Here is a 14,254-nt window from a genome sequence, read left to right on the forward strand (position 1 = left end):
AGATCCTAAACATGGTAGACCGACATTGGTGACAAAACCACAGTTGGGAGCATCGTCCAAATAGTCTAGCATAGCGAAACTTGCAGCATATCTCAACCCCATCCTCAACAGTATGTATACCAACACTTGAAAGGGAAAGGCTGCTTATACAGAGAAATCTCCACTTGGATAATCAGCTTCCCTGCTTTCTTGGCCGATGTTTCATACTCTTTGTAGTCTCTGATCGTATAACCAATCATCATCTTCACTCTCGGAGACTGAAATGTCGGAGGGATGTTCAGGAGGGTCACCCAGTACGATGAAGTGTCAAACGACAGTAATTCCATGTCGGGGTCGTCATCATAGAATGTGAGCACCATCAGAGCCCGATTGAATCCTCATGGTCCGCCCTTCGAAATACGTTCCCTGTCCTTGGAATCCGACAAAGTAAACAAGATCCTCTTTCCTTCAACTTGCAGAGTCTCAGCAATCTGTCACGCTATCTTGAAAAACCCTAGAAGGTTGCGTATCTTATAGTCTCTCGATGTTAGGAGATGACCCAACATGAAGACATCTGATTGCTGCAGCCCTGGCCCTGTCTTTGAGATGGCCGCAAGTCGACCATTTTCCGTCCCTTGGCTCTGGCCAAGGAGGAGGCAAGTCTCGCCGCCATCGCACCCACCGAATTCATCGACATATTTTCTTAGAAACCAAAAAACCCTAACCCTAGAGAGGAATAGAGAGAAAAGAAAAGAAAAGAGAGCTAGATAGAGGAATAAAGAGAACGGCTCTGTTATTTGATAAGTTTCTAGTCGAATCTAATTTTTTGAATTTTTTTTTTCGACTAATTTTTTTTTTTTCATCTGATAAACAACTCAAGTATAGCTAATTTATCCTAAATTAAACTCATAACCTCTAATTTACAAATAAGAGACTATATATGTCACTAGATCACTAAGTACACGGGCGTAAAACCAAAAGGCAAAAGAAAATTTTTTGCGGTACTAAGAGGTACTGCGTGCCTAACTCTGAAGGACGAATTGCAAGTAATACAATTACTTAAGCAGGATTCTCATTCAATCAAAACAAAATAATATCCGCTACTATAACCCCATTGCAATTTTAAGATTACTCTCTTTTGCATAATGCTTATTGATTATAATAGCAAAACAATGGAAGAAACAATGCTAGTAATCGTTTCATCTTATACATAGAATACAAGATTAATGAGCTTGAAATTGTGCAAACTTTCAGAAAGAGATTGTTTTGACCACGCGTCTCAGCAGGGGTAGAGTTGTAACTCCGGTGACGTCAAAAGTAAAAAACAAGGTTGCGGGGGCGTGCCACCCCACGGGCGCGGAATGAGTGCGCTGTGCTAGACTTCTAATCAAGCGAAAGGGTTTCCGGTGCCACCTCGCGGACGAGGGATTACGAGCAAACCTTTGTTCACCTATGAATCGATACTCACTGTTAGAGTGAGCAGAGCAATAATCAGGAAGAAAGGGCGAGTCCGAACGGGCTCTGAGAACTAAGGCGAGGTGGACTTAGAACTTTAAGGTTTCGAGGATGCTCGAAGATTTGTTTGTAGTTTTGTATGATTTGATTGTGTGTCTTGAATTGTTGTCGAGCTCCCTTATATAGCACCCTGCTGCTACCTGATAGATTTATAATCACAAACCCATTCGGACTCAACAATTATAATTTCACAATGACACAACTCGCCCGCGAACTGTGCTACCCACGTGACACCTGTCATAACAGACTTCGCTTAGGCTTCTAATGCCTCCCCGCCTCGCCAAGCACTGTAGACTCCTATGCAAACTAAAACGAGGATCTCGCGAGGTAATGAATCTCGCGGGATACCAAAGTCCTTGCCAAATTCTACCTCGCGCGCCACCAGAGCTCGTCACCCTACATGGGCTTCATATTTAAAAAAGGGCCACAGGTACTGGCCCAAATGTTATCCAAAACTTATTGCTAGTCTTGGACCAAAATCCCCGCTGGGCTCCCCCCTAGGCCTTAAGCTTAACCCATTTCGCAATGGATAAGCGAAAAGGCCTTAATGAGTATGTTACGGGAATTCGAAATTCAAAAGGTGCTGACGTTTCGGCATCGTCGCCTCCCTTCATCATTACGACTGTTTAAAATTTCGAAATGCGCTGACGTTTCGGTCGTCATCACATCTCCTCATTATGGCTACTGATTGAAAAGACGTTACGGTCCGTCCCTTTTATAAACCTCGATGCGGGTCCCCACATCTCACCATCGCTTTCCAATCAATCCTTCTCCTTCCTTCTGCAACCAACAAACCTCACCGCCGCACTTCACTCAACCCGGAAAAATGGTTCCCAAACCAGCTGTTAGAGACACAAACCTTAACCTCACGGCGGCGAGCTCCTAGTCGACCAACCTTGCCCGCCATTTTACCAACAACCCTCCTCAAGGAACACCTATCTATTTCCTTGAAACGGGGGCAGCCTTGCTTGGCCTGACACCCTCACAGCCTCTATTAGCCGCCGACCTAAACCACTATGCCGACTCCGTGCGCCGGCCAATCCTTGCCCAACGCCGTGAACCGGGAAATTTTGCCTCCTGGTTTCAACAAGCTCGCTCTCACATAAACATCCGGGTTGGAGAATGGCCCGCTGCCACCACAGAGGACCGGGCATGGTATGTAGCTCGCCTCCAGACTGATCAAACGATCTGAGAAGCAGCCGACATCGGCGAAGCCATTGCCTTGAGTTTTTCGCTGCCCCCTCATGCCGACAGAGCACCTATTGCTGCCGCAGCCTGCCTATGGAACAACGCCACCAACACCTTCGATTTCCCCTTCGGGTAAATGAGTGTCTCCTTGCTGGACATCCTTGCCATCACAGGGCTGCCAATCCACGCCAAGCTATACGTGCCCGGCGACTTTGCATCGACTGAGTTTACATATTCCTGCAACTTGGGGGCTTGCCGCGCCCTGAAAGGGTCATATGCAGTGTGGCGGGCTTACTACATCGGCCATGTAGAATAGCACGAAGGAGGTATCGTCTTCCTCGAGTATTGGCTTGATAAGTTCGTATTTTGTGGTAGCGCTCACAAGCCTACAGGGAAATGGACGAAACTAGTCGAAACACTCTACAACGGGATCGAAGTAGGGCTAGGGCAGCCAGTGCTGGGCGCGCTCTACCGGACCCTCCATACACTCTCCCTAAGGCCCTTCCATCTGTCCGCTTGTCCCTTGTGGGTTTTGGATTTGTGGATGCAGCTGTATTTCCCGCTCTTCCGACGTGCCCCGCTTGACTTCTTATCCGAGGACCAGCTGCTTGGGTTCGCTGTGTGTAGGAACTCCGTAAACCGGACTCCTCTGTCTTTCTTCGCCAGCCTCTCCATCCTATACAACCAGCTCGAGCCGCCTCCCACCATAGATATGATGGTTCGTCGGTGCCATCCTGAAGTCTTGTCAGCGGGCTTTTTCCCTTGTTCCGACTCAGACTCGAATGCTAAGACAACCTTCATGAAGGCAACTTCGTGCTGTAACCTTCAGCTCGCCGAGGATGAACAAGGCTTCGAGCTGTACGCCCCAAATCATTTCGCCAGGCAGCTTGGCTTCTTCCAAGGGGTCCCCTATCCACTCTTCCATTCAGTGAACAAGTATACATCCTGGTCACATCGTTGGCGAGACAGACCAGGTCACACCGTTGCAGAACATTTTCCCTCTCACTCCAGACTTGCTTGAGATTGAGCCTTCACTAGGTGTTGACCCCGCCTATCTCTCCTGGTGGCGATCTCTTTCAGACAACCATTGGAGGTACCCGGATGACGCTGTCTTCGCTGCCATCTTTTCCCCTCTGTACGACACTCTGAGCGAGTCGGACCGCGCCATCCTTGATACCCAGCGCGACCATGCAGTGGGTCCTCAGAGGCCTGCGACAAGGTCCAGGCCTATGCTCCTGACAGTTACTGCTGCTCGCCGCTCGACCGAGATCGTTATTTGATAAGGCGATCCCACCCTAGAGGTAAGCCGCTAACTATGTGATTTCCATACTACTCTCACCGCACTCAACTAAGTACTTCTACTTAATTCGCTTGACTTCCTTTTACAGACCGCACCTCGCCAAAGATCTTCGAGAAGGCCCGAGGCTGTCGGAGATAAAGGGAAAGCACCAGTTGAAGAGGGGCCTGTGGCGGGCTCATACAAAGAGGTTGTCCCACCGAACACCTGGTCGATAGGCGGTGAAAGCTCGCAGAAGCGTCCCGCCGAGGATGAAGAAAAGGAACTAGAAGACTGACGCTTCCAAGAAGAGTATGGCCTGGTAAGCAGTCTTTCTCCTTAGAATTGTTTCCCTTAAGTTAGCAAAGGCTTACTAACTTTGCCCAACAGGTCCGGAACCGCCATGTCCATCCCCAACTTGACAATGTCGAAGGAGATACTGGCATGGTGGAAGTTCTTATTCCGTAACCCATCATGGTCGTGGCCAAGGAACAGACTACTACCCTCGAAGAAATTGAAGCACGGCCTCCTTCGCCAAACAACGTGCCGAATGATGTTAACCTCCTTTCGGTGTCTGCTCCAGTTCGGGATGGAGTATCAAGCCAAATGGCTCCGCTTCCCGACCTTACTGCTTCACAGGTGGCCCCGCTAGAGGAGATCACCGTGTCTCCCCCAACGCAGCTGGACCTAGTAGCCCGTGTAGCTGATGAACAATCAGTTCCAACGGGACCCGACATCCAGCTGTCTGTTTCAGAGATTGAACCAGCTGCAGAAATCGAGCCAACCACTCCGGCCCCGACGAGACCATCTGTCGAGAAGGCTTCTTCTTTGGCCACCCGGACCGCTCGTCTCCAGGCTCAGGTCACCCCGTCTACCGATCCAGAGCCCGTTCGCTTAGCCCGGGGCTTCCTTCATGAGCTGATGCGCCAAGGCCCACATATGAATGTTTTCGACTTGGTGCAGCGCGCGCGTGAGGCTCATGGAGCCCTGGCTCGCCACTTAGCCGGCAACACTCCTGCCTTGGATCATGCCCTGGAGCTTATTGATGCCGTCGAGCTGCAGGCCCGCCGAGTTCAAGATGTTGGTACTCAATCGGCTGCTCAAGAGAGAGTTCGCCAGGCCTTAGACCAACAGATGTCAGTCCTCTTGGCCGAGCTTGAAGATGTTAATGTTCCTGAGACATCTTCAGAGAACCCATGCACTTTCTACACCCGGCAAGTGGAGGCCTTGGAGGCTCAGATAGCGGAGTTGCAATCTCAACTTGCCCAAGCTCGCCAGAACCTGGCGCAAGCTGAAGGTGCAAAAGCCCGCGTGCAGGCCGCGGAAGAGACCCAAGAAGCTTTGGACTCGGCCACTGCTGCTGCGGACGAAGTCCAAGCCCAAGCGGATGTTGAGGAGTTGACCTTAGAAGGCCTTCTCTTAGATTTGTATAGGGCCTCTTGGCGGGTCTAGACTCGGTTTAGCGTTTTGCCCCCACTGTATGAACCTCTATAAATAATAATATTATAATATTTACATGAAATAAAATCTTTCCCGCTCTTGTCAAATCTTCCTTGTGCAAAAACTGCTTTTTCAGGAAAAAATCTTCTTCCGAGATTTGGTGGAGGTTTCCAATGTAACTGCTTGCTTGGAACGCCGACAGTCATTATGGAACAATGCATCCGACCTTATCTCCAAAGCTCATATCTCGGAGCAAATCGCTGCATGCAGAACATTTGTCAAAGGAAAAATCGGCCTCTTTTGCCTATAAAAGAGAACCTCTTGGTTGAGTGGAAGCATCAACCAAGTCTTTTGCACCCACTGCCATGGATTCTTCTTCCCATCTACTCATCCTGTTGTCCTTGCTTAAAGCAAAACCCCCATTTCTCAACTTCACCCTTCGTTCCTTTTGAGTCTGAAAATCTACTCTCAGGTCGGGAGTGAGTCTGAAAATCTATTCTCAGGCCAAGCCTTCGTTTGGACAAACAAATAGTCAGGGTACCTTCTGCCTTGCACCAGCTGTTCTGTCCAAACGTGAGGTCTTCGAGCCTCCGCACCCGCTCGCGCTTTAGGCCCTGGCCAGTGCCCTTGAAGCACCTTTGAGGTGTGACTGGTAGCATGATGGACCCAGGTCCAGTGGACCTCTAGCTTCTCAACAATTTGTCTTAGGTCTGGGCCGGTGTCCAGGCTCATGCTGGTCTGAGGAAGCGGGACGTTCGCCAGCCTCATCCGAAGAACACGGCGGCAGCCTCTTCTTCAACCCTGCAAGGTATGCGGGTTGAGGTTTCCAATATCTTCAGATGTATGCTTTTGAATGTAAACATAGTCAGATTTCATCCTTTCTGTCAATATAGTCGCTTCGGCCGCAAAGCCTTGTATGAAACCTGTATTTGAAATGCCAAAAAGGGCAAGATAAATGGATTTATTTTTTTGGGCCTCTGGAATAGGCCCCAATCTTGTACTTGTCTTTGAGTTTAGACTTTGCATGTTTATAGAGAATGAAGAAAATAGAGTCATCTTATTTTTTAGGGCCCTAATCTAACACTGACCTTTTTAGGTTGGTACGTTACAACGTATTCTTCAATCTTCTATCCCGGGTTGCCCCCTAGTGCGAGGCGGCTGAGCGAGAACGCGATGGCGCGTAGCACTATTAACCGTGGTTGCGGTTGCTGGGGGAGGTGAAGGATCTTCGCGTTCCCAAACTCTAGCAATGTGTCGCTTGAGGAAACGGCCATTAATAGGATTGCGATGAATGGTGTCGTCGAGGTCGCGCAGGTGATATGCCCCCTTGGGGAGTATACGATGAATAATGAAGCGTCCTTCCCATCGAGCGGACCACTTGCCCCGACCCTCGGTTTTTTCCCTAAGTGGGAGTACCGCGCCCCACACTTTTTGGCTTTCGGCATAGCTCCGACCTCGCGTGACTTTATCGTACGACCGCGTGATGCGCTGTTTCTCGAGGATGAGATTGTTGAAAGCAGTGACGCGGTGTTCATCGAGATCTTCAAGTTCCTGCCATATAGCCTGGACGTAATCTTCGCCAAGTAGTTGGTGTTGTTCCTAAACGCGGAGCGAAGCGATATTGATCTCGAGGGGAAGGACGGCGTCATGACCATACTTAAGAGCATATGGGGTAGTGTCCGTCGGGCCACGCTTTTAAAATGGTAGGCCATTAGTACCCATGACGGCAGATTAACCACCGCAAGGATGAGCTTAAGCACTTGAACTTCTCCACCAGCTGGTTGACGACCAACAGGGAATCGGGGAAGACCTGAACTTGGCGGACTCCTAAGTCCAACAAAATTTCCAGTCCGATGATGAGCGCCTCATATTCGGCCTGGTTGTTGGTGCATTTGAAATCGAGGTGGAAAGAGTAGGAGAAGCGATCTCCGGCGAGATTTTCTATGGCTATCCCGGCTCCGGCTGCGGTATCAGTCTGTGATCCATCAAAGTAAAGGGTCCACGGGGCGAGTGCCACAACAGCGAATTCCAACTCGCGAAATGCCGTGAGTTCTGAAGGGGGGTGATGAGCGAGAAAGTCTGCTATTGCCTGTCCTTTTACTGCCTTTTGCGGAATTTATTGCAATGAGAATTCAGACATGGCTAATAACCACTTATTAGGGCGAGAGAGCATGTATTTGACCAGGTCGGATTGAGCGATCACAACCGTGTTAAAGGCAAGCATGTAGTGGCGTAGCTTGCATCCTACAAAATATAGAGCAAGACACAATTTCTCCATAGGTGAGTATCGTGTCTCGCAGTCAGTTAACACCCTGCTGAGATAATAAACAACGCGTTCCACCCCGTTTTCATCGTCTTGTGCCAAGAGTCCGCCGATGGACAAGTCGGCAGCGGCGATATAGAGTTTAAGCGGGGTACCTTCGCGAGGTCGGATCAGGACTGGTGGGTTCGTAAGGTAGTCCTTGATTCGATCGAAGGCCTGTTGATGTTGTGGTTCCCACACGAACTCGGTTGCCCCCTGGAGTTTGAGGAGGGGTGAAAAAGGCTGGACCTTTCCTGCCGCGTTGGATATGAAACGGTGGAGAAAGTTGATTCGCCCAAGCAACTGTTGAAGCTCCTTCTTGGTGGTGGGGGGTGAGGCGGTGATTACCGCCTGCACCTTGTCCTTTGGGATTTCGATGCCCCTTTGATGGACGAGAAAACCGAGGAAGTCGCCAGCCTCTACAAAGAATACACACTTGGCGGGGTTCATCTTCAGGTTGTGCAGGCGCATCCGTGTAAACACCTGTCGTAGGTCCTCAACATGGGTTGCGCGTGTCTTGGTTTTAACTAACACATCATCGATATAGACTTCAATCAGTTTCCCAAGATGTCATGGAAGATGAGGTTCATGGCGCGCTGGTATGTTGCGCCCGCGTTTTTAAGTCCGAAAGGCATGACAACATACTCGAACGCGCCGGCAAAACCGGGACAGCGGAAAGCCGTCTTGTGTCGATTTTCTTCAGCAACTGGAATCTTGTGGTATCCGGCTGTTCCGTCCATGAAGGACAACACTTCATGCCCCGCGGCTGCGTCAATGAGGAGGTCAGCTACAGGCATGGAGTATATATCCTTGGGCGTTGCGTTGTTGAGGTCACGATAATCAACATAGACGCGCATTTTGCCATTTTTCTTGCGAACGGGGACAACGTTGGATAACCACTCGTTATACTTTGCCATGCGAATGATACCCGATCGATGCATGTTTTCAATCTCTTCTTTGACTACAATCTGAGTCTCAGTTCGCATGAATCGGCCGTCTTGCCGCACTGGATGTCGATCTGGATAAGTTGGCAACCGGTGGCAAGCCAACTCTAGGGACAAACCAGGCATATCCTCGTACTTTTCGACGAAGCAATCCCTGTACTCGCATAATAGGGCAAGAAGGTCTTCCTTTTCGTTTTCCGCCAACTTAGCACTAATGGAAATAAGTAAAGGCTTTTCTGCAATCCCTACTTCAACTTGTGAAATGGGGTCGCGGACTTGAGGTGGTGTATCGTCCAAGGCAGCGGGAGCTAACTGAATGACTTCGTCCTTGGTATCGGTATAATCCACTAATTTGTCTACATATTCCATAGTCTCGACCTTGTCATAGGCTTCGCGTTCCACCTAGTACGAAAGGAGTCTTCCGCACAAGGACTCGCCAGCCTCGCGTGCCTCCTCTGAGAAGGCACTATCTATCAGAACGAGGTGTGGAATCCGCGATGGTTTGAGGACGTTGCAAATCATCCTTCGCCTAGGTAAGTCCGCATCATGCTAAATTTGAGACTGTTACCCCATATGGATGGCCTTTGTCATCGATGCCTTGAACGTCTAACGGGCCCATGTTGGTAGTATAATATAGGGTGTCGTTGAAGTTGGCGGAAATGGAGAATGGCCGCGGGTCAGCTTTGATGATAACAGCTTCGCGCTTCTCGGTGTCCCAAATCATGAGTTCTTGGTGCATGGAGGAAAGCATGCAAAAACTTCTGTGGATCCAATCACGGCCGAGAATCATGTTGTAAGAGGAATTGCATTCGGCGACAAAGAAGGTGTAAACCCGTGACGCCGGCCTGACCTTGACTCGTAGAAATAGTAGGCCTAGGGTCCTGGACACTTGCCCGGTGAAGTTCTTGACTGTTAAGGATGTAGTCTGGATCATCGAGCGCGAGATGTTTAGGAGTCCCATGGTGCGGGTTGTAACGACATTGACCACGGCGCCTATATCGACCATGACTTTGTTGATCATCTTCCCTTCGATTTCGGCCGTGATATACAATAGCCACATGTGAGTGGCCATGTCTAAGGTTGGTGTCGAGAAGGTCAGAGTTTACTTATGTTTGATGCTGCTTGTAATCTCCACTTGTGGGGCATCGTCGGCTGGTGCCGGAACTGGTCCCATTTTGCTGCTGCATGGCGGGGTTATGCTATTTACACTCTTGCTACTGACTGGAATATCCGCCGCGCTGCAGGTTGTGTTTGGCGGAAGAGCGAATCTCTCCGATATGAAGAACACCATCCCGCCCTGAAAGGAAAATTGTTCATGAACTGGGACCAGCGGAGTGTCAATGACCCCCTTTTGAGCACTGCGAAGGCGTCTACTTCGCGGCTAAACCCTTCTTCTGCAACCCATCCTGAGACCTCTACCATATTACAGGTGAATGATTCCCCCTGCTCTTCTTCTTGATCTTCCTCTAGGTTAAATCGAGGTTCGGAGTGCGCCTCGTCGTCCGCTGAATTCTCGTGGAAATGTTGGGCCATCTGCTGAGCGAGGTTTGGACTGGAGGACGCACGTGCGGAGATGGCCTACGCCTGGGAACTTGTGAGTCCCTTCTCCTTTCAGGCTCCGGTGACGGTCTGCGCCTGGGAGCTTGTGAATCCCTTCTTCTTTCAGGCTCGGGTGACGGCCTACGCTCGGAAGGTTATGGATCCCTTCTCCTTTCCGGCTCGGGTGATGGCCTGCGCTTGGAATGTTGTGGGTCCTGCTTTGGTGGAACCGTGAATCGGCAGAAAACGTTTGCTTTAGGTGCAGGCTCGTCTACGAACTGCTCGCAAATCTTTGGGAGTGTGACAGGCGGCATTTGAAGAAATGTGCGCATACCCTCTGCCTCCATCCACATCCGCTCAGGCGTCTGCGCGAGCTGTGAGGGGCATACAGCACCCTCATCGACAGCACGTAAGGCACGTAGGATGCTACCGTACCACTTTTGGAGCTTTCACTTTTTGGACTTGCTGATGGTAACTGCCTTGCCCCTTGCTGTGTGTACCAGACCCCGTCCTCGATTGCTGATTTGGACGTCGGGGGAATATCGGGGTCGGTCAAGATACCTCCACGAGGGCTCGAGGCCTCGTTATCGTGACGATCGTTGCTGGAGTCTGACACGTCCATCTCACTTGTGGCAGGAGACGAAGGTACCTTCTTTGTCCAATGTGTATAGACGAACGTCTCGAGACGTTCTATCCTCCTTTCCAGCTCTTCTTGGGTCCTAGGACTCATAAGCTGATACTTTCCAGTGGGGACGGTCCATCGTCCCTCATGACTGCTTTGCCCTTATCTTTGCGAGGGGGGTGATCTGGTTCGAGCTTAGCGACCAACTGCCGAGCCGGGTCGTCTGCTTTACCCCTCGAGTTATTCGGGACAGTATAGTTATTCGCCGGCCATTTGCGGTTTCGGCCTGGCGATTCGCGTAAACCTGCATTGGGCGACAAGTCTAATGTTATTCTTCGTTGGCCGACACGAGGCCAAGCGATGTCAGCCGTTGCGATCATGAAATCGCCCTTTTTCTTAAAGTGAATGTACCCGAGGTCGAGCCAATAATCTTAAACTTGGTCCCTGAGTTGCTGACATTCGCAGGTTCTGTGCCCCCAGCTATTATAGAACTTGCAGTGTATGCGCCCCTCCTTGTATTCTATGTAAGGTAAGGAATTGGCCACTGTGACGAGCACGTCATCTATGAGATCGTCCAAAACCTCGTGAGCAAGGTTGACGTTGTAGGTATATTGGTAATGCGGCCGGCGGGCATCATTATCACCTTCCTCGCGGCCCCTTTTAGGTGCCCGGCGTCGATCTTCATCCTCGGCCTGATCGGCCCAGTTTACCTCGACCATGCCAGAGTCTATATCTACCAACGAGGTTGTACTACTCGGTGTCTTCATCTTCAGTTCGCCAGAGTTCAGCCATGTCTGCAACTGGTCTCGAAGCTTGACACAATCTTTGGTACTGTCATGATTGTAAACATTGTGGAAGGCACAGTACTTCTTGTCCTTCAACTCTTCCTTGGGCGGGATCTTATGATCCAAGCGCACGTATCTCGCCTCAATCAGGTCATTAAAGACCAGATAGGCGTTCTTAGCATCATAGGTGTACGACTCGTACTCTGGCTTGGTCCATGCAAAGGACTAGATGGTGATTGGCTCACGCGTTATCTTCAGGTTTTTCAACTTATGAGCTAACGGCTTGCCAGTTAATTCTACTGCGCCAATATCCTCCAGGTCCTGATCCGTATGAGCTTCCTCAGATCTTTGATAGTATGGATCATAAGTAGGGGCCTGTAGGTTTAGTGCCCCCACTGTCCCATTCTTCCCTGGCATGTAGGTTCCTTTAGAGGCATTCGCTTTGTCGTCCAACTCGTTTAGGATTAGCTCGTAGCTGCCGACTTTGTTAATCAGGTCACCCATGGAAGTAAAGTGCTCTCCATGATGCTCCAACCGTTGGCAGTGCTCTAGGCCTCTAACAGCCAACTTAATAGCTTCCTGCTCAGGTAGCAGGTAATCATACTTGGCTTGCTGGATCTTAAAACGTTGGAGGAAAGAAACTCTAGACTCCATGCTTTGCTGGCTCATCTGTGTGAGGGAGTCGAGGCCGACTTCAGGCTCAATTGTGTCGTACGTCTCTCGAAAAAGCCTTTCCATAGTGTGCCAGTCTGCTATTGACCCAGGCTTCAATCTGGAGTACCAAGTGAAAGCAGCTCCGGACAAAGAAGTCCCAAAAAGCTTGAGCTTGAGAATATCATCATTCCCGTATTGGCCGCATTAGACTTTGCAACGAGCCATATGCGTTGCTGCATCTTCCCTTGTCTCCCCAGAGAAAGTAGTGAAGACAATATTCTTAAACCCCTGAGGGAAGGGATATTGTGCCACGCTATCAGGGCACGATAGTGCAAGTTAGCGTCACCTTTTCCGGTTTGCTCCTTGACTATGCTCGAGATGAGCTAGCGCCAATTGGTTGCCGTTACTGGTGTGAACCCTGCCCCCTGATCGTGGTTGTGCCATCCAGAGAGGCTAGGGGCCTGCACGATGTTCTTAGGGGCTGAACTGGAATAAGCTATAACTGGGTCATCGGGTGTCCCAGTCCCTTGATATGGAGAACCACCAGCGCCCCTTAGTGTGACTCCAGGGCTGTGCAGTGAAGGTAGAAGGGGTGGCGTCTTTGACGAACTGGATTTCCCCTAGGGCGCTCGTTAGGTGGAATGTACCTTGAGCCCTCAGTTGCACCTGAACTAGTCAAGTTCAGAGCATGATTCTTTGGTGCTTGAGACCGCATCCAGTCTTCCACTTGCAGGACCCTTAAGCTCATATTATAATGTCGTTCTTTGTAGTCTTCGAGCTTTTCCATACCATTCTTACTCCCGAAGAAGGAAGTATCATGCTGTTGTTATATCTTGGTATCGTGTTCGTCCAAGCGACGACTTTGTTGATCCAAGGTTGCGCGGGTGCACTTTAAGGTCTCTGTGAAGGCCGCCGTGTTCTGATCCAATTCTTTCTGGATTCTTTGAAGGGAACCTTCTACCATGTCCTTATTTTACCTGGCTTGACCAGCAAAGTAGTTAAACTCCTCGCTGAGGCTGTGGAGGTTTTCTTGGTTGGCAAGCCAAATGATTCTATCATTCGTGACCTTTTCAGATAGGTCTTTGACGCTCTGCTGGGTAGTGTCGACTTTCGAGTTGAGGGAGTCGAACTCTTCCTTCAGTTGGCGGGTTGCCTGGTCGGTATGAGCCTTTAGGCTCTCAACCATAGCTGCTATTTGGTCCTCAGTGAGAGTGTTGGGGCCAGAGTTGCTGGTGGGTGTTGAACCTACCATCGTAGGTGTCACATCCCGACCCTTATATTTTTACCTTATTTACTAGCGTGATTATAATAAGAATTTTACCGTCTCGAACATTGAGTAAACAGTTTAATTGGTCCCTAGAGGGGTTTCGGGGACGATTATGAGCGGAGGATTATTAGTATGAGGGAAAAATGGTAAATTTTAGCTAGTAAAAGGTAATTTTTATTCGGGTATTATTTTTTCGGGGTGTTTTTATTTTTGGAATTTGGGTTGATATAGGTTGGACCGGTTTGGGGTGTGAGGCCCAAACCCACTCTTTTTTTTTTTCCTCCCGATTTTCTCTCCTCACCCCTCCCGCACCCGAGCCTCCCGCTGCCCGGTTTTCCGGCCGTCCTCCTGCCGCCGTCCGGCCACCAACCGCCGCCGCACCGGTCCCGTTCGGTCGACCTCCAACCCAGCAACCTCCCTGGACCGGTGAGAGGAGCCCTAGCTCCGCCGTGAGAGAGCGGTGCCACCCGAAAGGTCCGACTGTCCAAAGCTTCACTTCGCCGGAACTTCCTCCTCCGGCCACCAATCCGGGCAAGCTTGGTACGGTTTTGTAGCCCTCTTCCCGTGCAACAACCCCTCCAAGCAGCTCCCTCCCTCTTGAGCTAGGTAAGGAGAAATTTGAGGTGGAAGTTTTATGGTGTTTAAGTTGTTTTCGTTCGATTAGCCTAGTTAGGCTTGGAATTGGGTGATGTGTTAGTCATGAAAGTTGTAGAGGAGATTGAGAGGAAGATTCCCGTGCAACA

This window comes from Fragaria vesca, linkage group LG2 (assembly GCF_000184155.1).
Source record: "Fragaria vesca subsp. vesca linkage group LG2, FraVesHawaii_1.0, whole genome shotgun sequence".
NCBI classification, from domain to species: Eukaryota; Viridiplantae; Streptophyta; class Magnoliopsida; order Rosales; family Rosaceae; genus Fragaria; species Fragaria vesca.